The sequence below is a fragment of the Dermacentor silvarum genome, chromosome 5 (assembly GCF_013339745.2).
Source record: "Dermacentor silvarum isolate Dsil-2018 chromosome 5, BIME_Dsil_1.4, whole genome shotgun sequence".
In the NCBI taxonomy this organism is placed as follows: Eukaryota; Metazoa; Arthropoda; class Arachnida; order Ixodida; family Ixodidae; genus Dermacentor; species Dermacentor silvarum.
Window position 1 is genome coordinate 15,742,031 of NC_051158.1, and position 26,814 is coordinate 15,768,844.

Sequence of the window (26,814 nt, forward strand, 5' to 3'; positions counted from 1 at the left end):
CAAAATAAATTGAAATGAATGAAAATGAATGAAGTGTTATTTGTGATTAGGTGCTTTGTTGAAAAATTCGTCATGGTAATTCTTTTGGTTAAGAAATCTTCGTGCGTGAGAACCGAAATCTCTTGCGATGTCTGTTCGCCGAGTCATCCAGTGTATGGGAAGAGCAGCATTCTTTTAACTATCTTCATTTTTCGTCTTTCTATTGCGTTGCTAAAAAAAAAGAAAAACACTCGTGTAGATGTAGATGCGCGTTGAAGAACCCCTAGGTGGTCAAAATTAAACCGGAGTCCCCTCCTACACGGCGTGTCCTTTAATCAGATCGCAGTTCCGGCATGAAAACGCCAAGAAATTTAATTTTTTGTTCGAAGAGAAACAGTGCGGCAAGAAGCAGGCGACGACGTGTACGGCGAACTCGAAACATGTTACGACGCGCGCTCGTAAGTTGCAAGTCATGCTCGCGGCCGGTGCCCGACGCGAATTCCAAGGCGTTCACGGAACCGCGAAGATTCCGTCGGCGAGTTTCATAACGATAAAACGACGGCGACAGCGCTAACGCCATTGCTGTCCACGAACACAGTGGATGCATGTGGAAGCTTCTAGAACATTCCGAGTTCGGCAACTGTATGCCAGCTACGGTTTCTTTTTTTTTTTTCATTTTATTTGTTCGTTTGACTTCACCATCACCAGTCACGCCGAGCGCAGTGATAACGGTGGCGCGGCCGCTAGCGAGCCAGTGACGTTGTTCGAGAAGAGACCAATGAGAGAAGAAAAGAAACGGCCGGGCGTATCAACGCATGCGCCAAAGTGCTTAGCATCGTGGTTGTCGTGGTCATATAACGAACATCCGGATGCTCGGGCCGCCATTTTGCATTTTTCTGTCGACTTCGATGGGCCTCGTGTCGGCTGCCCTCTGCGTCGTACCGTACCCCGCGGTCCTGCTGCTCCTCATTACGCGCTAACGGTGGCAGCGCTTGACGAACTCGGGCCAGACTTTGGAAGAACTATGGCTTAATCCCCCAAGGACTGCAAAATGTGAGGCACGCTTCGAGAGACTTTGCTGCCTCCTTCTCGGCAATTCGTCGTGCTCCTTTGCGAACTCCCGGAATATATGTGACGGCCAGCTGGCATTTCAGCCCTTGGGGCATCCCGGTTAAGCCGGCGCAGCGTATAAGTCGCAAGTCATGCCTGCCGAGGACTCGTTCTTTTGTTTGTGTGTGTTCCCATTCGTCGGCGACGCCTGGACCACGCCTGGACCATGAACTGTGGAGGAGCAACTCCGACCATGGCTGTTAACGGAGGACCTTCGCGGCAACCCTTCACGGCGAGCGTCGTCACGGCGAGCTTCCAGACGTCGAGCGTCGTCAGCGCTCACGAGCTAAGTCCTATAGATGGTCCCCAAGCTGGCGAGGGTGGCGCACGCCTTAGCGAAGTTAACTGTTGAGTTCCACTAGTTAGCGCTCGCTGGGATTGTATAGCTACATTTGAAAGTTACGTAAAGTTTTGTTGCTTAACTGCAAGCCCGAGGAGTTTCGTGGGCATGGCTGCGACCACATGGGTCTCCCCCGTGCCGGAATCGAAGAGGACGGCCACCGTGTTCGGGGTGGCGGCGTGTGTAGCTTCAGGCTTAGCTGACACACAGCTTAGCTCACACTAGGCAGGCTAGCTGATAGCGTCCTCTTTTCGACTGCGGCAAGGACATGGACCCGTTCCGAATTGCACTGCGACCCGACCACTATTTCGGGACAAGGTAGCCCGGGCGCGTCAGTGCTACCGAGCGAAATGTGGAATCGGGGGAGCACTCGGAATTACCTCGCCAGCTTTTAGCTACTAATCCTGCTTAACGCAGCCCTCGACGCCGGACGTCGCCTTCGGCTCTCGTCGGAGCTCGGCCGGGCAGCAGCGACAGTAAGCGGGCCGTTTCGTTGCCGTTGTTGCTGTTCGTTTTTTGTTTTCAGTGTGTACTTACTGTCCTCGCTGTCTTTCAGAGCATCACTCGCACCGCGGTCTACCGTGTTCCCTCGTTGGTGTGGTCTTGCTGGTAGGCGAGACCAGGGTCATCACCCTGCACTACTACGGGTAAGTACCACGTACTGATGACTCGTACTATAGGGCTACGCCCTGGAGTGGTTAATAAGCCTCGTTGTCGTTTCAGGATCCCAACGTTTGCTTGATTGCGGCCCACGAGTAGGAAGGATATCCAGTGTGCTGCTCCACGTTTGCCATCCTCCCAACGTCCTCGCACGGGAGATGGCCTTGAGCACCACTCGTACCGTGGCTGGCCGCGTGGGCTCCATTGCCTTCTACCACCCATGGCGCCCTGCTGGCAGACGGGACTTCCTTCGGAGCCCTGCTACTACTGGTAAATGTCACTTACACACGATTCGTTCTACCGCTTATGTCCTCTTAATATCATAATTATTTACAATACTGGCGCTATCGACTGGGTGGATAGCAGGTGGGCATACTGCGGGCACTTTCGCGCTCAGTAGGACCTACAGCGCTCGGCCGCTTTGCCACGCGCCTTCATATTGTAGCGCCTACTTAGCGCGGCAGTACATTAAAAAATGAAAATTGAAGAAAAAAATATTATGCGGAGCCCAAGCACTATTGGTATCGATGTAAGCGAATCAGTGTGCTATTTGCGTTGGTTGACGATAATTTTCGGTGATGTTTACGTCGAATGTTTACGTTCTTGAGCGTTCAGTGTGATACAAGAGTGGCGAGTTCGTATTAAACGTCACCTTGCGTATGTCTGTCTCCTTTGGGCGCAGGACACAGCAAGACGTGTCCTATTAACAATGTCGCTTGTGCGACATCGTTAATAGCCGGCGAGAAGGTTAGCGTAGTCATTGTCTCACAACTGCGCGTGGCAGAAGTGTTCCTTTAAATGAATTACGGGTATCTATATGCCAGACCCACAATTTTAAACATACCTGCACAATATTGTGGCAAATATTCACAACGAGCGAGTGGCCATGAAGTGGGTGGTGCAACGGCAATTGCCCAGAACGGGGAATCGCCAGAGATGCGGCCAGTGCATTTAAATAAATACTAAGTGAAAGAATACAAGTCGATTAATGTAACACTTTGCGTAGCACGGGTGTACGCCTGCTTCCATTGCGCGATAGACGCGCAATGTGAGCTATATACAGGGTGCTCGCGCGCATAGTAATGCAGCGTAATCTCTAAACGCACGTATAAAATTTGTGGCGTATTCTCGTCGGAATCTGCATTCATTCTAAGAGTCATGCTTTCTGGGTAGCTTGCGTGGATGGAATCCATGAGCGTTTATAACTGAGTGCTGACCAGTGAGTTCACCATGCTCTTTTAATGATACCTAACGTCTTGCATATGAGTTTATTTAATCCAATGAATTCATGGCTTATTTTTCATGTGAGCGAGCACCACGGCACGCCTATAAAAGCACTGTAGCGCGCTTTTAAACCGGATGTGTTCCGCTATGTATTTTAGTCCTTGTGCAATTATATTCCGAGCCGCATTTACTACTTGGGAACAAGATCAGAAAGGATGACTGCGTGTAGTAATGTTTTAAAAATTACATCAAATGGCGTATTCCAACACGCCAATTTCATACACAGGAATTTATGCACGCGGCACTATAACAAAGGTCTCTTCAATGCTTCGCAGTCGCAGTGAACATCGCATAGTGCGCTATTTATTTACGAAATCTTGTCGCTTTGCTGCAGTTCTAGTAGGGAACACTAACATTTGATCGCATGTCTGCGTTGGTTGCCGCAAACATTCAATTTTTCGTTCAGTGCGGTGATACGTTGCTAATCAAGGGGGTGTTCAGATGTGCGAGTAGATTGTGTATGAAAAAAAAAACGTTCAGTGGGGTCCCATATCGATTGCTAAGACGACTTTGACGGTGAATTTAATGCGTTGACGTCATTTCATTTGCGCTTGTTTGCTTATGTTGGTTAATTAAATTAAATAACCATTAATTGGTCGTATTTCGGTTTAATTGTTTTCTTACTTGGTGTCACGGAGTCTAATTGATCCTTATTAGTATGTACTGCTCTTAACTCTTAATTATTCTTAATTTGGCGTGACCACATTTATCACGGAGTCTAAATTGATGAGTATAGTCTCTACTACTGTTCGCAACCCTTACTTTTAATTAATCGTAATTATTCTTAGTTACTTAGTAATTCATTTTAGCAAGCCTTTAATAAAGGCGTGTGATGTCTGTATTGGTTTGTTAATTACCCTAATTACTTTGTCTTTGGGTCTCTTGAATTACTCTTAATTTTACGCACTTGGTGCTCAATTCACTTTTAAATGCTTTATTGAACGGTAGAGGTGTAGTATGCCACTGTCCGTTTTTTGCTACCGCAAGTGTTGTCGACGATGGCCACCATCCGCGACTAATGAGCCAGTTAAGCCTTTCGATTTAAAAGGCGCCGATGCCTGTTAACGCGCACGCACGGGCGCTTATGCTCCATCCCGTACACACACACGCGCGCGCGCGCAGTTTTACCGCATTCGTACAGCCCCCCCCCCCCCCTCCTCCACTTATGACAACGCTAAAAGGCATCCAACGCTATTCTTTTCGACCAAGGCAACACCTATTTAGATGTACTGGGGAGCGAGATGAGCTTACTAGGGAGACCGCGCATGCGTAGACCCTGGCACTAGTGTTTTAGCTGAGCGCTTGCTGTCCGCTCCGCTCAGACCGGCATATGCTAGCAAATGCCACAACTGCTTAGCTGGAACGCTATTGCGCTTGCGCACAACGCTCATAGCGGCATCGGAACGAAGACCGCATCCCTCGCTCCGCAACAAAGCCGACTGAGCGGAGCGTGACAGCGTCTCTGCGGCTTGGCCTCTTCGTCGTTTTGCAGCCGAGTTGATAGCACGTCGCTCCGTCTCGGCAAGCAAGACACGCTTATCAAATTCAAAATCTACGCAGTTCCCTGCAGTATCTCAGAGCGTGAAATCGGAGCGTAAGCGGCGCTCTACTAAAACTGTATTTCACCGGCGCGCTCCGCCGGCGTAAGGCCACCGGTGCGGCGTTCAGAGTTATTTTGTGGGCACCTGTACAGTGTTGCGCACGTGTAGCTGTTCAGTTTCGCCAGGTAATCCAACGAAATAGTTTGTGGCGTGCTTTTGAGCAGCCCAAGTCGCATCGAACCGCTCCGCTTGTCCCACGCCCGCAGGCAGAGCCGACGCGAACAATAGCTGCAGAGCGTAGTTGAACGGGTTAATTGCGACCCGAGTGCTGGTAGCGCTGCTAATGCCCATGTCTTAACGCGATAGCGTTCAGGGCCCCGTGTCGCCGAACATCCGGCGTAAGCGCCGGTGTCCGCGGCCGAGAAAGTAATCCCCAATGACGCAGGCCCTCCGAATATATTTAGGTACAGGTATATGGCACGCCTTATGATATGCGGTATATGCGGGCTATATTGCCACACCATTCTATCGCTAATGTTGCTCGTACCTTGTCTTGCATTCTTGACAGAGCTATTCCTCGGAATATTGAGCATGACAGTCTACAACCAAATGTCATGAAACCAAACACCCACAGCGCATGCCTTTTATGTTAAGCCTTCTCAGGCTGAAATATTATTGAACAAGGAATTAAACCAGCGAAGACGCATACAGAGCAAAGAAGCGCGCAGGAAGATCCTTGCTGAGTCAGTTGATAGTATAACCCGCATCGTCCTGTGCTATTTGTTCTGCGTATGCATCTAGTTAATGAGTTTAATTCCTTGTTCAATATGTACCAACTTGCCCGGTACTTGACGTCACTGCGTCCATGCCTTATTGTTTCAGAATCTTGACCTCTGCTTTCGGTTGCGGCCCACGATCGAGTAGGATGTCCAGTGTGCTGCTCCACGTTAGCCATCCTCCCGACGTCCCCACGGGAGATGGCCCTGAGCACCACTGCGGCCCACCGCGCTCCATCGCCGGTGTGCGGTCTCGCTGGCTGACGAGACTGCTCATCGCCCTGCATTACTACGTGTAAGTACTCCGTACCCATGACGTACTGCGGCTGTCCTCGAGTGGTTAAACATACGCCTCGTGGTTTTATTTGCAGTTTTTCAGTGTACTCTTAGCTTCTAGTTACACATATTCGCTTTATACTCATTTGTAAAGCAGATATACGACCAAGGGGAAAAGCAACCGAGGAAAATCGGCCACTAAATATGCTTGTCTGCACCTGACTGGGCCCCTGTCCTCGATATTTTGTACACTCGAACGAGAATGGTAACAGACCATTGTCACTGAAATAAACGTAAATGGAATAGAAATTTTGATGCGCTCTAGCAAAATCAAAAAATACATACAGAAAATGCATTTATGAGGTCGAACACCATACATCGAATACCTAAATAACTTAACATTCTATAAACAATTAGGCAAGGAACACAGGCTAACCGATTCTTGCGTAAGTTGAAATACTCTGGAAAAATGCCCTGGCATAAAAAAAAAGGAAATTGCCAAGCTGTGTAATATCTAGACCGCGGGACAAGAATTATCAGGATTGGTCCTCCTCCTGATCCCTCCGAGGTAGCTTTCTGAAATGTCTTGAAGGGGGAGGGAGGAGGAGGAGGGGGGGGGGGGGGAGTGTTCGTGTAGCTATATCCAAGTACACGAGTGTTTTCGCATTTCCCCACCATGGAAATGCGGCCGCCGTGGCCGGGATTCGAACCCGCGACCTCGTTTTTGGCAGCCCAACACCATAGCCACTAATCAACCATGGCGGGTAGCCTTTTGATAATAGTTGCGCCCCATATGAGAATACAATACAGCATCTGTGATTATATCAAAGAAATATAGGTTTGGCCTCAGCTAGTTGGTATTTGGTGTCATCCAAAAAAAAAGCGCCTATTATGCGTGACAGCTTCACGTTTAAATTGTTAACATGATCATTCTGAGAAACTCGTGAAGAAACTCATGAAAAATAAAATACAAAAATATTATACTATTTGCGCGTTCTATTATTCATATAGATATAAAGATTAAAAGGATTTACTCCAGTGCTTCGAGACCTAAATTCGTACTCGGTTTAAGTGACATTCAGTAGAAGTTCGTTTACATCTAGCAACTTCGCCAACTCTCTTAACCACCTATTTGCTTTTATCTCTGTTAATTCATCACCAGAAAAGAAACATTCATGTCATCCGCGAACAAACGCAGTTATTCGGTGAGTGGAATAAGTGATATCATGCATATGTAAAGGAAAACCAAAAGCTGCCTTAATGAGCCTTGTGGTGCGCCTGCAGTCACTGAGATTAGCCAGGACGATCAGCCCAGTGTAAAATATTGCTTACCATTTTGCAGATAGCTTCTCAGAAGCCCGCAGCCTCAAATTCCATAAGAATACAGCTTACTGAACAGTACTCAGACTGAATCAAAGGCTTTCTTAGGTCCAGAAATATTGCCACTGTACACAACCTTTGTTCGATATTTATAAGCTCCTTTGTTTGCAGTTCATCTCAGTTGATTTATCCTGTAGACAACGAAGCTACGGTGGCGAAATTCATGCTTTTTTCAAAATCCCGAGTAATATTCCGCGCAGTTAGCGTTCACATATATTAGTGGAAATGCTGAGTATGAATATTGTTACAGGATCCCAACGTCTGCTTTCGATTGCGCCCTGCGAGTAGGAAGGACAACAGTGTGCCGCTCCTTGCCATCCCCCCAACGTCCTCCCCAGGAGATGGCCTTGAGCACCACTCGCACCGTGGCAGACCATGTTTGTTACATTGCATTCCCTCACCGATGGCGTCCTGCAGGAAGACGGGACTTGTTCCTACTACTGGTGAGTATCGCGTACAGACCACTCGTGATTAGGCTCTGTCCTCGAGTGGTTATTAATAATCCCTCTGTCGTTTCGTGTTTCCAGTTGTTCGTTTTCAATGGCGGTGCACGAAGACAATCCAGGCAGTGTTTCCAAAAGGTGGGAAATTGTTTCTTGACGTCGGAAATGTTTTGTCCATTTATTTGTGATGCAGGGTACCAACAGTGGCAATAGTAATTGCTTTTGTTAGTAGCCAATCGAATTCAAGTCAATGCGGCATGCCCTAACCGTTACAGACGCTGTTCTGCATAGTTTCTAAATGTGAACATCGTACGTGTGGCCAGCTTTGGTTAAGCTTTGTACAGCTGACAGAAGTTCCAAAGACAGGCATTGCATAAGGCTCACGTAAGCGACTTTAGGGAGTTTTGTTTGGGTTGCAGTGCAGGTTATAAGACCGAATGTTGGAAGTGTTAGCGACGCTGCTTGGAGGGTCCTTTATTAAAAGGCGGAGTTGCTTCAGTTAAGGGCGACTACTAGATTCATGCCTTTTGTGCCATCATTGGGTGTTCAGCAGAAACGTACCCATGTATCGAACTGAATAACAAGTGATATCCTATTTCATTTTCTCGGGCAAGTATGATGCTTGAAACGTACTTCCCGCTTCTGTGAATTTACGGATTGCTTAAGATAATAAAATGCTTGAAAGCGTGAACGTCTGGCAATAACGCTTGATTTCTGATGTTTGAAAGATTTTTATCAAGGCACTGCACATGGTTTCGCAACTCATTTTAAACAGCCGGACACAGAGGAGCATTTATGTGGGACTCAGTCAAGCTTGGTTGAAATTTGCTTGTTGAATGGCCGTTAATTTCTTTCACGTCAGTGTGGAAGGAATTGATTAAGTGCAGATGCACCGAACGTGACCTTCTCGCTGCTCTTTTTTTTTCTCTGAACAAATGTGTTTGTGATAAAGCAATGTGAAATTTAGACCACAAATGTGGCAGAAATACACGTGACAATTTGGCTGCACTGCTTCCAGCACTAACCTGGAGAAGTATGTTCTTGCCTACGTTCCAGACGAGATCACATTGAGCAGCAATCGTCCCATGGCTGTCCACCTGAGCATATTGGCCGACAACTGTGGACATCGAAGTCTGAGCGGGGCCACAAACCGAGGACCTGCAAAGCAAGCCCTCGTCACAGCGAGCTTCTTTCTGCGCGACGAGCTTAAATGCTCATCAAGTAAGACAGATGCCAGATGTTCTCCAAGCTGGCGAGGATGTCGCACGCTATTGAGAAGTTGTCAGTTGAGTGTAGCTGTATTCGAAAATTACGCAAGTTTAGTTTAGGTTATTAATTGTAAGCCCGAAGTTTGTGGGCACTGCTGCGGCGACATCGGGTCTTCTCCGTGACGGAATCGATGAGGACGGACCACGCCCGTGGTGGCGGCGGGTGTAGCTTCAGGCTTAGCGAATTGCGGGTAGGCTTAGCTGACGCCCGGCAGGCTATAGCTGACAGCCGTCCTCTTTCGATTGCGCCAGGGACATTAACCCGTTCTGCATGTCCTTGCGACCCGACCACTATTTCGTGACAGGGTAGCCCGGGCGCGTCAGTGCTATCGAGCGAAATGTGGATTCGTGGAAGCAAACGACATCCGGAATCGCCTCGCCAGCTTTAGCTGCCGTGGCATCGCACGTCGCCTTGGGTCTCCAGCGGAGCTCGGCCCTGCAGTAGCTAATGTAAGTGGTCCATTTCGTTGCAATTGCAGCTGTTCGTTTTTGGCGTTTACGCTCCCCCCTTCGTTGCAGAGGATGCCCTTGAGAACCACACGTCGATGACCTTGAGACCATGCTCGCTTCGCATTCCCTCGCCGGTGGTCTTGCTGGTGGACGATGCTTTGTTCCTCGCCCGGCACAACTCCTGGCAAGTACCTTGAACACTCGAATCGTACTATGGCCGTGTTCTCGAGTATTTAATAAGCCCCGCGTGCTTTCAGGTTCCGACCGTCTGCTTTCGACTGCGGCTATTCCCAAGGATATCCGGCGCGCTTCTGCAGTCTAGTCTCCGGCCTACGCTACAGAGATGCATTTGAGCTCTACTCGTCCTACATGGCCGGCTGTGTTACGTCTGCGTTTTCTCGCCTGTGGCTTCCTGCTGAGAGTGTCGTTCGGCTCAGTGCGGTAGTTCTGGCTAGAACCACGTACACTTCAATCCTACCACGGATGTGTTCTCGCGTGGTTTATCAGCCCTGCGGCATTTCAGATTCCGAACGTCTGCTTTTGAATTAAGCGTCGCAGAAGTTGTTCCAATGACGGCTCTTGTTCGTTGCTGTCGGTTGCCTTTAATATGCAGGCTCTCGAGGTTTCGTTTATGCTTGGGAAAGCTTCTTTCTCCACGCATATTTTCCAAAAGGCTCTTAAATGACGCTCTCCACGGAAAACGATGTCGCCTTTCCTCAGTTCCTGGTGACATTTCTGAGCTTTCATTTTCGAACCTCTAAATGCTTTCGTGTAGTCGGAGGACCATATTTTTCAGGCTCCACGTGGTTTCCACATTTATTAAAGGCTGCCGTCCTATTCATCAGTCTCCTCCCAGTCTTGTTTCCGCCAGTCGGTTCCGAAGGAGTTGGCGTATAGGCTCTCCAGGTTCATCGTAAACCTATGTTAGCGACTGGTTGTTCATGATATCTAGTTCGTATGTTAAGGTATATATTTCTCCAATATGCGGTGCGTACACATCGGCCAATCGTTTTTCGCAGTTGACTTGAAACTATGGATTAGCCTTTCAGAGAAACCACCCCCCCACGGAGCGTTTTCCAGATGAAATCGTCACTTGGAGATTGGTGACGAAATCTCGAGCTGTTTCGCGATGTAATGTAGAGACCGCATTGAATTGTCAGCTTCATGAAAGTCTTTCGTTGTCGTTGAGCGCGTTTCTTTTCGAGCCAAGAAGCGCCGAAAAGCTTGTATAAAACTGAGCTGAAGCGTCTCAAGGTTTCCAAGTGTGCAGCTCTTGTCACGGCACATGTGAAAATTACTACGTAAATTTTGAGTGTCAATTTTTGTTGTAGTGGCTCCCAGAGCACCGGTGAAATGTAGGCCAGCTGTTTCAAACGGTGCGGTCTTCGTCGCTCTATCGGCAGGAAGAGGTACTTCCTGTTACAATGGTCTGAAATTGCACCGTCGCCACACAACGCACTGTCATGTTACGTCTTTCACTTATTTTCGTCCTCTGATTACCCAAAATCTGGTTCTTACGAGAGTCAGTGTCAGGCACTCAGCCGTGACAAGTTTGTCCATATACGTGTCGAAATTGTGTCGACAGATTTCTTCCATGTAATTGATCTGGTGCTGCTCGTCTTGTCATATGGGCCCTACCGAAGGCGCCCTTCAAGTCTCAACAGGCCTCCTTTGTCTTAAAGCATTTGGCATTCGCGTATGGTCTTGCTTGCTGAATTTCTTCAATTCTCTTGTAATTTTGGTCTAGCGAAATGAGACGTTTCGGCGGTATTTCGTCTGCTTTTAGTGGACCGTTGAGCTTGTCTTCTAATATCGTTTACGCGACGAAACATCCACGCAGTTACTCTCGAAATATACAAGTAACTGCCGAATCTGTCAACTTCAACTCCTCGTCTTACGATAATGTCCGACGTAAATGTAAGACGTGATTCATTGTCTGTCCTTTCATTGTTATCCGGCTCTTTGTAACACGGCTTTTTTTTTTTGTAGCACCTCTGATTCCTTCCAAAATTTTGATGACGAAATCTGTTATACGGTGACACTTGTCAGATCTGCTGTTTCTTCATTACTGCTGGTGTAGCCCCCTTTTTTGCCATTGAGTAATCCAGCTCATTTCTACGAGCATGTTCAATGGACGCTTCAGCGCATTGTTTCTTTATCCAATGCAGCACCTTTGTAGCAGTGGTTCAAAACTTTAGTTTGTCAATTTCTCGTTTTGGATTGTTCTTGATGCAGCTCCACATAACATTGTTGCTCGCAAGTTCTTTATTTGCGAGACTGACAACGGTCTTCATTAGAGCTACTCTGTTCTTTGCCAGAATCAGTTCTGTACGTCTGTCTCAGAACTGCGTACTCTGCACTTGCATACGCCACCGGCTTGCATCCCAGAAAATGTTAGTGCTTATGTTTCTTGTTGATATGCTCGGTAGGCATTTAGTCTGATATTTTTTTAACTTCCTCGATTCATTCCTACATAGATCATCTATAATCGGCTGGAAAAGGGTTGTCCCAAGTTATTCCGGTTTTTCCCAGTCATTGAATACCGCTATTAGCTGTTACAGTGAAGGACGTTAGGAATTCCAGCGGACCAAATACTTTTGCCCTGACTTGAAGTCGTATGCGTTTCGTGAGCATTTCTCTCAAGCCATTCGCCCATATTTTGATGGTATAGCAAAATATCGTCGGTCTTGTCCCAGTTCATTCCTTAAATACTGGTCTCGCTACGTTAGAACACCAGCTTCATGGGCATAAAAAAAATTCTTCAGTGATTGATGTTCATTTCCTACGGTTCATTGCAACTCGGCGAAAATTATTTTTGCTTCTATGTACACACATTTTGCCTGGTTTTCTGCTCATCCAAGCATAACGTCAACGCAAATCGAATTGCTCCTGCTGTCATCGAAAATGAATTGTTTCGAAAAATCATTATTAGTGTTCTACCTGGATTCAAATTTACTATTGCTTGAAAGTTTCTTTTCCACGTCTCCTGCCATTGCAACTGGGATGCTTCGAAAATTAATTACTGTTAGTACATCTGTATTCAAATTCCCTCCTGTCTGAAGGTTTGGAATGCGTTTTCCATGTCTGCTATCATTGCAACCATTGCAACTCAGTGGTTTCGAATTTTCATTCAGTGTTTGTATATCTGGATTCAAATTTTTTCTTGCTTAATGTTTTGCATTCAGTATATTCCTGATCTGGACCACGAGGCGTCAAATACTATGCTTTCTTCTTTTCTAGGTCTTCTCAAGTTGCTTGATGCAGCATATAGTATTTAACGCGTTCATATTCTTCCGACAGCGCTTGTTGTGCCATTCCAGGCGTGCAATATCTTGCATTGCAGTTGTACATTCCTCTCGGTACTGAATTTGTTACTCTTTGCGTGGGAGTCTCGTCTCTCTCCATCCTGCTGAACAGTCCTTGTGGATGATGTTGTAGGAGGACGCGTCGGCCGCTAAGGAGCCGTGCCGTCGTCCCTACCTTTACTTTGACAGAAGGGCGAAGGCGGCGAGCCGAGTGGCGGCTGCGACGACCAGCGTTCAGGCTATCTTCTAGAACGACACTGCGAGTGATGATGATCCTTTATCATGGCTCGCTCCCACTGAGGGGTGGGAAGAGGAGGAAACAACTTTAAGAGAAATTTCAGGGCGTTGTAGGTGGCCCTTGTCTGCGGCGACCTCTTCCGCCCAGGCAATGATTCCTTCTTGTAGCTTCTGGGCACCGTATTAGGGTCTCCTATGTCGTTTCAGAGGGAGCTGGCAGCTCTCTGGGTGGGGGAAGGCCCTCGCATTCCCAGAGGATGTCTTTGGTTTGCTATGGCATTTTTGGCGCAGTTTTTGCATATTGGGTCAACCTCCCCATCTGTAAAGATCGCTAAATGATGAGGGGGATAGGCCAAGAATCGGGCGGCAGTAGGTAGCTAAAGTGCCGAGCTTGCGCCTCGAGCACGAGGCTCTTTATTCTCTTCGTTGACAGACTGAGAGCGCTGACCAAAGCGCTCCCCATTTCGGCGTCGGCGGGCGCTACAGGGCCCCCGTCCAGACGCAACGTCGAGATGGGGAAGCAGTGGAACCACGTTTCAAGTGTCCGTGGACAGTCCAAGTTGTTAACGTGAAGGCATCGGTTCGCCACCACCACTCAGCCGGACCGCACTGGGTGCTCTTCAGCGGGCGAGGGGTTCACGGAACGGATGCTGTTTGCCGGAACGCGTCTACCCGTCGATATGACGGATGCCACATGTCTCTTGAGGATGGGGAAGCCTGTAAGGCGAAGGGTGCGTCGACGGTGCCAGCGCGAGCGTTGCCGAAGGCGTATCGCGGACCACACTATTACATGGCGTGTAGGGTGCGCGCACGAGCGATAGTGTTGCCCTGGACGGGTCGCGACGCGTGCCTTGCAGGTGGACGCGGCACACCCTGTCGGGAGGCGACAAGGATCGGGTGCAGTCGGCGATGGGGACGCATCGTGAGGAAGCCACGGGCCGGCCGGGCAAAGTGGGGTCAGGGGCCACAGGGGTGTCTGGTGGTTTGAGGACGCCTGAAGCGGAATGCAGCGCAGCCGCCACTGCGACATCGCAAAAGCCGCGAGCGGGACGAGGCCGTGAGGCGCTCAGCGACGAGGCGCGAATGTCCGCGCAGGCAGCACAGGTGAAGACCCGAATGGGCTGGATAGGTGGAGTGACCTGTGCCAACTGCGCTGAAGACTGCGCTAACCGCTGGAGATATGGCCCGTTCGATGTCGGGTGTCCACGGTGGCGATAACTGGCAGGGTCGGAGGCAGGGAGATCGGCACGGTGCGCAGCTCGCCCGCCGGCTCGGAGTCCTGCTCAGTGGACGGGTCGGGTGTCGTCGGCGGAGCGATGTCGTTGAAGACAGACCCGATGGCGTGCGGCACGGGAGCCGGCGTTGGGTCGGCGATGTCTCCACTGCCACGTGTCATCGTCGGTGGCAATAAAGGCAATGAGGTGGCCTGAGGACGATGGCATACGGGCGCAGGAGCAGGCGCGCTTGGTGCTGGCCGCGAGGGTGTTGGCTGAGATGAATCGCGTACCGTGTGGTCAACCTCTGGAAGAGGGCGGTAGACAGCCTCAAAGTTGAGGACGGACTGCCCCAGTTCGTCGTACGGGCGCATGTCTGGCGATGGAACGCCGAGGAGCTGGAGAGCCAGCGGCAGGACGTCGAGGAGTACCGCCTACTTGAACTCGTGGATCCATATGGGGTTCAGCTCCAGAGCCGCCTCGAACTGGGCGAACCATGCGCCGACGTAGCTGGACGAGAACGGCGGCAGTGGTGGGTTGTACTGTTGCTCCAGCCAGGTGGCCATGGCAGCGTGTCGCTCGGTGCAAGGCGCGTTCTTCCGGGTCACCACTATAGGAGGACGTGACGGCGGCTAAGGAGCTGTGCCATCGTCCTTACCTTTGACAGAAGGGCGAAGGCGGCAAGCCGAGCGGCGGCTGCGACGAACAGCGTTCAGGCTAGCTTCTAGAACGGCACTGCGAGTGATGATCCTTTTTCATGGCTCGCACCCACTGAGGGGGAGGACGAGGAAACAACTTTATAAAGGAAATTTCAGGGCGTTGTAGATGGCCGCTTGTCTGCGGCGACCTCTTTCACCCATGCAATGATTCCTTTTTGTAGCTTTTCTTCTGGGGACCGTATTAGGGTCTCCCATGTCGTTTCAGAGGGAGCTGGCGGCTCTCTGGGTGGGGGAAGGCCCTCGCATTCCCAGTGGATGTCTTTGGTTTGCTATGGCGATTTTTATCGCAGTTCTTGCATATGGCTAAGCGATGAGGCCAAGAATCGGGCGGCAGTGGGTAGCTGAAGGGCCGAGCTTGCGCCGATCGAGCGCGCGCTGCGCCTCTTTATTTTTCTCTTGACAGACTGGGAGCACCGACCAAAGCGCTGGTGGGTGCTACAATGTAACTACATGGCCCAATTCAAGCATTGTTTTTCTGAGGAGTTATGGCAATATTTTCCATTTTCCACAACTTCATCATTTCGTGAATTTCGTCAGTTTCTGCGGCGTGAAGAACCGTGAAGGGTTTCACGTTTCGTACTTATTCTACACCACATGGGCCATGGACAATCCAGTCAAGAATGTTTTCCATTGTGTGTTTAGTCATTTTACCCCTTTTGTTATCGGTTCCCAGTAAAAATCAGATCGAAGAGTCTCTTGCGTTTTTTCAGTTGTCATCCGCAATCAATATTCCCATCCTGTTCGTATATAAATTTTCGTTAAGTCGACGAAGTCGTCCTTTTGATATTACGTCTATTTCAATGGCCTTTATTAGTTACTAATGCACCGTCTAGATTTGTTTTGATAAAGATTTTACTACAGTCCTCTCACTTTATCTTCGTCCAAATGCTCCCAGCGTGAGTACCTGTGCGGTCGAATTTACAACCTAGTTTTCGTGCCACACAGGCCCATGTATTCTTGTTGACTTCCACATTAAATTCTTGCATCCTCTCCTCTATTTTAACATTCTGCCCATGCTGCGTCCGTGTATAGAACTGAACGGTATTCTTGCTGTTTAGGAGATGCTAGTTGCCATCAGCCACATCGCACTTTCTTTTTGCATCGTTTTACTTGCTCTCGTTCATTTTCGTTCTACACATTTCATTTGGCTTCGCAACGCTTGCAAACTACGGTTGCATTGCAAGATTTTGCACTATATTTTGGTCTCGCATACCGGGAGCATGTTTTCGTATAGAAGCTTCTGCTTCATGTCCTATATTGATCGGCGGCAGTCTTCAGTGAAGCGGTTTTTTATTCGCATAGCCACATAATTTTGGGATTGAGCTTTCAAGTCTTGCACGTGAAGTTTGGTCTATAAACCCATTTTCTTTGAGCATTCTTCACTGCCTTCGGAATAATGGAGTCACTCGATGCACCTTCTTGCAAAAATCTGTTTCGTGACTCTGCACTAGACATTCCTTTGTTTCTTCCTCGTACGGACTGTTCAGTGTGCCCGGAGAAGCTTGAACTATCTTTATAAAACTTGCAGTCCATGAATGGTTCTCGTGGCGTCCTACGCTTCCAAATTGGCATCATCGTTGGAACGTACAAATCTACATTCACTCCGAGCGCTTTCACTGCAATCATGTGTACTTAGACCGTCTGGCAGAATCCTCGCAAATCTTTGAAGTCATCGGGATTCTTGACTGGTATTTACTTGATCAACGCATTCATGGGAGTTTCCTTTAAATGTTCATTACCGTATTCTTCCTTCAAAAGCTACACAGCTGTCTAGTAATTATCGGAGTACTGCCGCCCTTAAATCAGTGCAGCTAGCTGCCTTGTCATCAAAGGCAAAGTATTGGAACTTGTGGCACATTCTGTCGAAGACGAATTGCGCTTTCAAACGGTCTCCACTGTCTTTGCCACATCAACTTGTTGCCATCAAACATTAACATCTTTAGGCAGTTTCACTTAACTGCCATGATCCGGGGACCGATTGACTGACACTGACTGGTTACTTTCTATTGCTGCATTATCGCAATCATTCGTCGTTTGTCAGCTTATTTATACTGGGCTATCTTTCAAATTGTAATTGCCGTCATGCCGTATTCTACTTTCTAAAATTTATCGGACACTGTTTCCTTCATGACGAACGTCTCCATCTGTGAATTTGCGGCTCGGCAACTGTTATGCCCTTGATTTGACTAAGGCTCGGGATTACAGAACCTACGTCGTCTCCATCGCTCACTTTTCTTTCTGCCTCTAATGAGGTTCATTATCTCCATCCTCAGTTTTCCCTCGTTTGCGAAACCTTTCTATTCATGTTCAAAATACAGGCTTGCATTCACAAAGTAGCGATGGCTTCTATTCTCTTTTGCGGTGGCTCTCGGCTCCACTCTAGCTGTCATGCCAATCGCATGACAGCTAGCTTTTTTTTTTTCTTCACTGTTGTCCTTGGTGGCGAGTCAATTGCGGATCACAAGACACCCAGCCCACTCCTACATATTGAATCTCCGGTCTACGCTCCAGAGTAGATTACATCGCGCACGAGCACCACCCGTTCCAGGAGCGACTGTCATCACTTCTACATTCTCCCGCCGATGGCGTCCTGCTGCCAGACTCGACTGTCCTTCTCACCCTGCACTACTACTGGTAAGTGTCGTGCACAGAAAGCTCATAATATTACGGCTATATCATCCAGTGGTTGACAAGCACTGTGTCGTTACAGGTTCTGAGCTCCTGTTTTGGATTGCGGCCCACGAAGGTACCCAGCCCGCTCCTGCACGTTGACTCTCCGGTCTACGCTCCAGAGGAGATTACATCGCGCACGAGCACCACCCGTTCCAGGAGCGACTGTCATCACTTCTACATTCTCTCGCCGATGGCGTCCTGCTGCCAGACTCGACTGTCCTTCTCACCCTGCACTACTACTGGTAAGTATCGTGCACAGAAAGCTCATAATATTACGGCTATATCATCCAGTGGTTGACAAGCACTGTGTCGTTACAGGTTCTGAGCTCCTGTTTTGGATTGCGGCCCACAAAGATACCCAGCCCGCTCCTGCACGTTGACTCTCCGGTCTACGCTCCAGAGGAGATTACATCGCGCACGAGCACCACCCGTTCCAGGAGCGACTGTCATCACTTCTACATTCTCTCGCCGATGGCGTCCTGCTGTCAGACTCGACTGTCCTTCTCACCCGGCACTACTACTGGTAAGTGTCGTGCACAGAAAGCTCATATTACGGCTATATCCAGTGGTTGACAAGCACTGTGTCGTTACAGGTTCTGACCTCCTGTTTTGGATTGCGGCCCACAAAGATACCCAGCCCGCTCCTGCACGTTGACTCTCCGGTCTACGCTCCAGAGGAGATTAGATCGCGCACGAGCACCACCCGTTCCAGGAGCGACTGTCATCACTTCTACATTCTCTCGCCGATGGCGTCTTGCTGTCAGACTCGACTGTCCTCACCCGGCACTACTACTGGTAAGTGTCGTGCACAGAAAGCTCATAATACTACGGCTATATCCTCCAGTGGTTGACAAGCACTGTGTCGTTCCAGGTTCTGAGCTCCTGTTTTCGATTGGGGTCCACAAGGACACCCAGCCCGCGCCTGCATATTGGCTCTCCAGTCTACGCTCCAGAGTCGATTACTTCGAGCTCCCCTCGTCCTGTGACTGACCATGTTTGCATTGCTACATTCCTTCGCCGATGGCGTTCTGCTGGTATACTGGACCTATCCTGGAGCCCTTGCACTTTGGTAAATATCACATACGCACGCCTGTACTGCGACTGTGTTCTTGAATGACCAACAAATAGGCCTTGTGTCGTTTCAGGTTGCGAGGGTGTTATCGCTTGTGGCGCGAGATAATTGTTTCAGCACGCTCATTTACGACAACACTCCTGGCCTGTCCTCAAGAGCGACAATCCAGCCTGATCGTCCTGCCGCAGACACAGCACGCTTGCTCTGACATGTGTAAGCGTCGTACGCCTCCGTCTTGGCGGTGTCCTGCACGGTGTTGGCGGCGTGTTAACTGTTCTGAAGGACTGCTTGTCGTCACCGTCCCGCAACCGTCCATCGGATGTACTTTAGTTTCTGTTGCGTTTTTTTTTACCTAAACAGATTTAATGTTTCGTTTAGCAAGCTTTTCTGATTTGAAATAGTGATACGTTGCTCAACGAATGGATGGCGCTTCTAGCAATTAAAATACGAAGCAGAACAGTAAGGTCTGGTTACGTGGACACCACCCAGTTTTCAGAAGGGTTGTTGAAGTCTTCATGATCAGATCTGCAAATTTTTGGTGGCGAGAGTAATGGACATTCATCCGCATTGCGCACTATCGTAGTAGTACGTTGATAGTGTGTGTGTGTGTGTGTGTGTGTGTGTGTGTGTGTGTGTGTGTGTGTGTGTGTGTGTGTGTGTGTGTGTGTGTGTGTGTGTGTGTGTGTGTTACCCGTTTGCACGCGATTCGGTTGGTTCATTTCTTATGTGCACACCGTTCGCTCGAGAACAAATCTGCGACAAAGCTTCGCTGCTCTTCGGGATCACTTCGAATTCGTTACATTTCGGTAGCATTTCCAGTGTCACCGTTGTATCCACAAAACCCGTTGATGGTTCACTTTTTCTCGGTTCGTCTCGGTTGAAAGGAGTCTAGTTTGATGGTTTACTATCATCCATGGACATCTGCTTTTGGATTGGTTGAACGACTCGTTTCTTTGGTTTTGTTTCTTGGGTTGATCTCGGTGCTCGTTTCAGCCTTCAGCGAATTCGTTTAGGCATTCTTCTCATATCGGAAACGAGGGCTTCGTACACATTCTCGATTCTTCCACGTCGCTCATCACTGGCTCAAAAGATCAACATACCGCTACAAAAGCGCACAATGCCAACGAATGGAAAAGAGGAGGGTAGTTACTCTCGCCAACAAAAATTTCCTGATTAGCTCATGATGGTAATGACGACTATTTTAAAAACTGGTTGGTGATAAATATCGCCATGCTCGCTGTTCCTACTTTTGATGTGCCTGAATCATTAATGATTTTATGGATGGGTGACGTTACGGATATGAGCATCCTCTATGAAATAATGTGGTGCCCATGCCGTGCGTTGTCTGATTCACTTACCGACCCGTAAAAACTGCGGTTCGTAAGATATGTGAACCGTGGAACCTCGCAGAAAAATGTTGCCATCGTAGACACAGGAGTCTAAGCAGCGTACTGCTCTATGACGAGGCAGAGTAACATGCATCACTGCGTGGTCTAACATTTGTATTGCCTGTCGTTTGTTCATCGGACAGTGCTACCCACTGTCGCCGCTTGTTCACCTGTGCCTAATTAGCGCCTTAGGTTGATTAGTATTGGTGTACATAATTATAAAGTACTGTGCAAGATTAGTAGGAACGGTGAACCGCCGTGGCGCCCTTGACGCGTCTGTGATGTCGTTGTCTGCTAACTGTAGAGATTACGCACTGTTCTGTCATTTCGTGCTTGGAGTATACCGCTTGAGCAATTGTCAAACGACTGCTTCAAATGGGCTGCCTGCATTTATTTTCCCTTATGCCAAATCATGCGTAATCGCGTCTAGACAAGAAGTGCACGAGCGCGCGCAATGAAATCTTTAAAGGAATGTCCGCTTTAGTTGTATGTTTTTAAGCGACTAGTTTACCAGTTTCCCTTCCACCTTTGCTTTACTGTACGCTGTGTTAATACCTTTACACTGCTCTTCGAGTTTATTTGAACGAGTTCCCTTGAAATAGTGTTTGAATTTGATCATGATTCCGCTGTTGTCCTAATGTCGCTTTAAGGACGCACACCTTGAGTTATTACGTTCAGTGTTATCAGTAACCTCTAATAACCTTGTCTCCACATTGCTTGAAAACTATATAAAAGGTGAACAATGTAAATGGCAAATAATTACCTGTACCGCTGTGATGGGAAGTCGGGAAACCACGAATGCGCGATGCTGCTCAATGTCGTGCGCATTTTTTTTTTCTTGACCCCGAACATGCACAAGGCTTTATGAAGCCTTTCTGTAAAAAGTGTATTTTTATTTTCATCGATTATAACGATAGTCCTGCAATTACGCCACACAATACTGCAAAAGCTGTTTACAATATGAGCAGTGTGGAGATTTGGACTTAGTCACGCAGAAAAGCTCAAAACAGCACTCGACAGTTTATAATACAATAGTGATGCACGACATTACTGCACATCGAGAGGCCTGTGTCATATGAGAGGATGGGATTCGGTACATATAGGATCGTCGTGTAGAAATGTTTGTCCCTTCTGTGCGTTTCACACCCAAGTGAGCAAGTTCGCATACTTGCATGTTTTCTCGTTTCCTAAAACAAGAATCGGACTAACATTCCTTCGATCTCCATGCGAACGTGCTGTACAACACTTGCTCGTTTAAAAAAAATAAGTTATAGGGTTTTACGTGCCAAAACCACGATCTCGTATGAGGCACGCCGTAGTGGGGGACACCGAAAATTTGGACCACCTGGGGTTCTTTAACGTGCACCTAAATGCGGTCGCCGTGGCCGGAATTCGATCCCGCGACCTTGTGCTCAGCAGCCCAACACCATAGCCACTGAGCAACCACGGCGGGTCGTTGCTCGTTTCAGGCAGTTGTAATAGCTTAAAACTGTAAAACATCTCTGCTATTCCTTGGCTTATGCTGTTTCACTTTCATTTGGTGTGTGTGGTACGACAACCGTGTTTTGCATTTTTTTATACGTTAAAGTATCTTGAAGCTGAAATTGTGTATGCTATGTACGCCCTGTTATATATTTGATGTGTTTGTATTCAAATGCCTAAAGGCTTATTCCCATTCTGTATATTAAATGCATTGTACGGTGCTCTCTGCAGCATGGTGAATTCCAGTCAGGGTGGCATTGAGTCGCTTTCAGTTTTATTTACTTGAGTCTTCTTTTGCGCCGATTGTATTGAACATGCATTGCATTAAACTGCACCTTGCGAATCTCCTGTCAAAATAAGACTTATGTTCTCCGTCTCGCTAACTCCATGTAGTGAATGGACTGTCGTGTCAGCCAACCACGATGTCGCATCCACTGCCTGTAACTGGTCTCGAGACACCGACTGAATGGGAGCTTCACGGACGGGTTAGTATATCGCACAATCGGCGAGGCCTGCTCATTTCTCTAGAACAAGCCGCCGGCTCCTGGATGAAACGAGCACTATAAGGCGTTAGGCTTCTCTGTACTCTGAGTAGTTCATTAGTTTGCAGGCATTTTAAAGACGTCTCGGCGAGCTACGCCCACTTTTACGTATCTGGTATGGGCTTCTAGCCTATTTCATGCCTGCATCCCGGAGATAGTACTCTAAAAAAAAAATGTTAGCCTGTCCCAAAGGTCGTGTGGTCTGTTTGTGCAACAAAAACATTTCAGTAGTCCGACATTCCTCCTCTCGCGAGGAATGACCGCGATAGTACCGTGCGAAGTGACTTGGCCACATTATCACCCCTAACTCGTTCAGGAAGGCATTGTCTTTGATCAGCGTCAACTAGTGGTTGAACTTTCTCATGCGTAGCGTTATAAGGCGAGTCGTTCGTAAAATTCCATCTGAAACCAGAAAGCATTTCCTGATAGGGCGAGCAATCTGAATCCAGAAAGCCCCTGCTCCAATACAGCGCGGAAATGGGAAGTTTCGGCCCATTGTGTGCGCCGTTGATAGCTGCCATCCAGAGTACAGTGGCCAACGACACATTGTCCGCGATAACAATAGGCGTGTCTGCGCAATACATTTAACGAGCCCGTGCGCTACGCCGTTTGCCATAGGTAGAAATGAAGCGTTTAGCCTAAACAGGAAATGCATAAGCCTATACTAAAAAGTGGATAGCAAGCAGTACGGGACGCCCTGGCGAGCCCCCCTACCTGTGAATTGAAGGGGACTAAAAAACTTAAGGATGCATTAAACAGGCTAATCTGTGTTCGGCACTAATTATGTGCATCTGTGTGCTCGTACTCGTGCATATATAAATGCATACATCACCATAACCCCCCCACACATCTCCACGCATAGCCCCCTCCGCACCACGCCGACCGCGATATAATGCTACGCATAGTACGGGCAGTTTCCGGTCAGGGAGGTTGCGCTTAACTTTTTGTTGTTTTAGGTCGATAGATGTTTCAACAATGTACGGGCTCGGCGATTGAAACGTGATGCTCGTGTCATCGACACTTTTTACGCCACCAGTGGGCGCTGGAGACTCCGAGGGCCTGCATTTCTGTATCGCATGGAAGCGAGAACCCTAGTAAAGTATTGAGTGCATTTTGCCCCCATCGGTCCAAGTATTACGTTTCAATCACTGAGCACTGTACGTGTAATTTATTACTAGAGTAGTTTTAGATTGTCCGTAAACAGATCAATTGGTACCACATGCCAGGTTACGGGAGAGGACGTCAGCAACGCTGGTAACGCCGGTAACGTCACCTCGCTAGCATTTTTTTTAACAGGGAGCACAAAAACCTATCGATGCCCTAGCCATAACATGCTTCTTATGCCGATGCAAAGCATTGGTAGACATACGCATTAATAAATGGTTGTCCTAGTTTTCTTCGACGAGAACATTCACGCAACACAAACGTTTCAAACGCATTGTAGTTGGACACAGTGTCACAAGGTGTCGCTACTGCTGACCACGGCAATATAATTCCCCAAGGGGACTCAGGGTGTTGAAAAATACACTTCCACCCCACACCTTGTCTTGTTTACACGTGTACTATTGTGAGCAGTAGGAGTTGGAACACCTGGAGCAGCGCGTGCCAGATAGCCTCAAAGCTAGAGTTATTGTATATGCTACCAAAGGATAGAAAGCATATACAGTAACTCTACTCAAAGCCAACTGACAGTGACACGCTGCGGCCTTCGTCGAAAACAAAGCGGAAAGGCACGGACTAACTGATGGCACATTCCACCTGCATGTCTAGAATGCAAGGAGCCTCTCTTCTACAGTTGACTTCTTTCTGGGGTTTTACGTGCCAAAACGAGTTACGATTATGAGGCACGCCGTAGTGGAGGGCTTCGGATGAATTTTGACCACCTGGGGGTTTTTTAACGTGCACTACAACGCAAGCACACGGACACGATTGATGCCCGCTGTAGTGGTGGAGTCTCGAATAATTCTGACCACCTGGGTTTCTTCAACGTGGCGCCCAATGCACAGTACGCGAGCCTTCTTGAATGCCGCCCTCTTCAGAATGCGGCTGCCGGGGCCGGAATGGAACCCATGACCTCGAGCTGAATAGTGCAACGCCATGCACGGTAAGTCGATATCGGAAAGGCTGGTAATGACGAGGTGGATGTGAACGTAGATGTAAACGGGGGCGGGCTTATCGTGCACGTCAATGTCGCTTGCACGAACTCTCGTGTGGAAACCGCTAACACTCGCCAAGTTCCGTATATCAAACTCCAAGATTTATGACGCGTGCTCCCACAGGCGCACCGGGGGCCAAGCCGTGCGCCTTAAATCCAGCAACCAGGTTGGAACATCGCGGTCATTAACCCGCGGTGCGCACGCAGAACGCGCTAGACAGCATGCGTGCAATGTGGACGTAGAGTTTGCACGGACGTCATCGCGGACGCCATCTTTAGGTATCAACAGTTCGAGAAGCGGCGTAACCAAGATACGTGACAGCACGACAGGCGCGTCTTGCGTCGAACGTCAAAGCGATAACAGGGATAAACCTGTGAAAAACAGTCGCCGTCAAAAAAGTAAAACAGTGTGCGCGTGATAATACGGTGCACCGACGTCATCGTAGCCACCATCTTTAGGTACTAGAACGGTGGGAGCTGCCTCCGTGACGTCACATGAAAACTGTCGTGTCTCGGCACTTGAAACGCGATACTCGGAGCACGTGTCATCCGGCACTCCTTGAATCACAGGTGAGCGCTGGGAACATCGAGATGATTCTGGTATATATATTCTTACGGTGCATTCGGACAGGACCGTGCGCGCAAGAGAGTGACAACATGAAGGCGAGAGCCTTTGTGACACATTGTGACTGCATTTGGTTCCTTGGGGATCACGGTGGAGAAAAACGCGCCGGTCGCAATGCGGTCTGAGTATCACGCTTCAATCGATGAGCACTGCAGACAGGCAGTATCACACTTATCAGTGGTGGAGTGGGTAGCTGCGGACTGCACCAGCGTCCACGGCTGCTACCTCGTGGTAGCTGCTATAGGTTCAACACATGTTTCTCTTGCAACTCATGGAAGCTGCATTCGAAGGGACCTTGCCTAGTTTCATTGCGGCGTCGGCCTTAGCTTTTCTTTCTCTTTTTGTGCTCAAGATGGCGACCAATTCGGCTGACATATACCACTATAGACAAGTGTGATTTCGTTTGTACAAACTATCTTCGTGTTCAGTGGTTCAGTGTTCGTGTTCAGTTAATCCTGCGTCATTTCGCATACTGCGGACACCACTGTTTCCTATACAAAAATCACTGAGGCTAACTCTGGCACTATAGCGTCTACGTGGTGCTGCAGATGTGGTGGCTGAACCTGCACATGTATACATGAATGTCCCTTTTGGCTTCAAACGGCTTCGCGACTCAACAAATTGATCATTTTCAACGAAATGTTGCGTGTTAAATGGGATAATCCTATGATTGAGCACTTGGATGTTTTGAAACCAGAGCGTGTAATAAATTACGTCACAAGAACGTGTAAAGCTACAGGTGCGAAGTTTACATAAATTCGTGTACTAGCCGCGAGTCCCATGGTAGCTGAGCGACCACAGTGCCAGAACTTCCCCTGACGATTTTTGTAGGAAATTTCCTAAGATGCCATGTGCACTCTGTATCAAAACTAATGGGCTGCATGATCGGAAAGCTTAGCTATACGCCCTTACCAACCTGTATACTATCATCCACAAACAACCAAACATTGCACGTATAACTGGATACTATGTGCAAACCGATTCACACCCTTAACGGTGTATTATGTCTAAAAATTGCACCTTAACACTTTTATAGGTACACGGGTGTGAGTTATAGATTTATTTGCACCCTTAAGAGTGCAAATCGGTTTAGATCCTGCGATCGCAGACGGCCCTAAAGCTATTGTCTTCTCAGTTGATCATATCTTGTCGTTAGATCGCTATGTCGGAGCGTTATATTGCAAATTGTCACCAATGCCTTTTTTTAAGTTTACCTCTGAAGAGAATACCCAAAATATGCGTGCCGGATAGGAAGTCGGCTGCATGTGGAACGACATGGAAGTGATTTGAATGCTCCTTAGCGCCCTCAATCGTACATTATATTGCACATTAACCTCAATCCTTTTCAAAGTTAATTCGGAAACCTTTACGCGAGATAATGATATTGTTAGATGCCTGCGGAAGTCTGCAGAAGTGCTTTAGGTAAGACGAGTTTGACCAGCTAAACTGAAATATGTCACAAAAGGAGACAGACAAGACGCCTCTAATCTATCAACTTTATTTTCGCGCATGCGGTTACATGTATAGTGCGCACGCAAAAAAAAAAGAGCTAAAAACATAAACGGCGTCTGCACGTCGTATATCGGTCACGCAAATAGAGTCGATGCGCGATCGGAAGCCAGAATGACCCGTTCTTTCGCAAGTTATCTAAGATCCAGAAGGGGTACTGACACGCCTGCTCCCTTCCTTAGAACTCTGAATGGCTTCCAGGATTTCCCGTTTTTGCTTGCCGCTGCTCTTTCTTTAAATCAGTCACCTCATAAAAATTGGTTTGGCACGCACAACCTCCGCAGTCAGCCGCTAGGTATATATAGTGTGCTGTTCTCTAGTCTGCTCATTGAGGCATTGTCCGGTTTATCAGGTACCGTCAACCGCAAAAGTTTACGTGACACAAA

At 48.2% G+C, this 26,814-nt stretch overlaps 1 long non-coding RNA gene across 2 annotated transcripts; it reads left to right on the forward strand.

Moving 5' to 3' along the window:
- The first annotated feature begins 573 nt into the window (after window positions 1-573).
- On the forward strand, window positions 574-21,941 carry LOC119452943 (uncharacterized). Of its 2 annotated transcripts, XR_005192167.2 has the most exons (13): window positions 574-1,905; window positions 1,986-2,076; window positions 2,153-2,359; window positions 5,797-5,985; window positions 7,597-7,789; window positions 7,874-7,927; window positions 8,846-13,723; window positions 13,780-17,494; window positions 17,780-17,897; window positions 17,974-18,178; window positions 18,249-18,450; window positions 18,527-18,724; window positions 18,801-21,941. It is a non-coding gene; the product is annotated as an uncharacterized LOC119452943 (long non-coding RNA). The 2 variants fall into 2 exon arrangements; XR_005192165.2 differs by lacking the exons at window positions 574-1,905; window positions 1,986-2,076; window positions 2,153-2,359; ... (3 more) ...; window positions 8,846-13,723; window positions 13,780-17,494 and adding an exon at window positions 17,497-17,616 and having other exon boundaries at window positions 17,693-17,897.
- The last annotated feature ends 4,873 nt before the right edge of the window (window positions 21,942-26,814 follow it).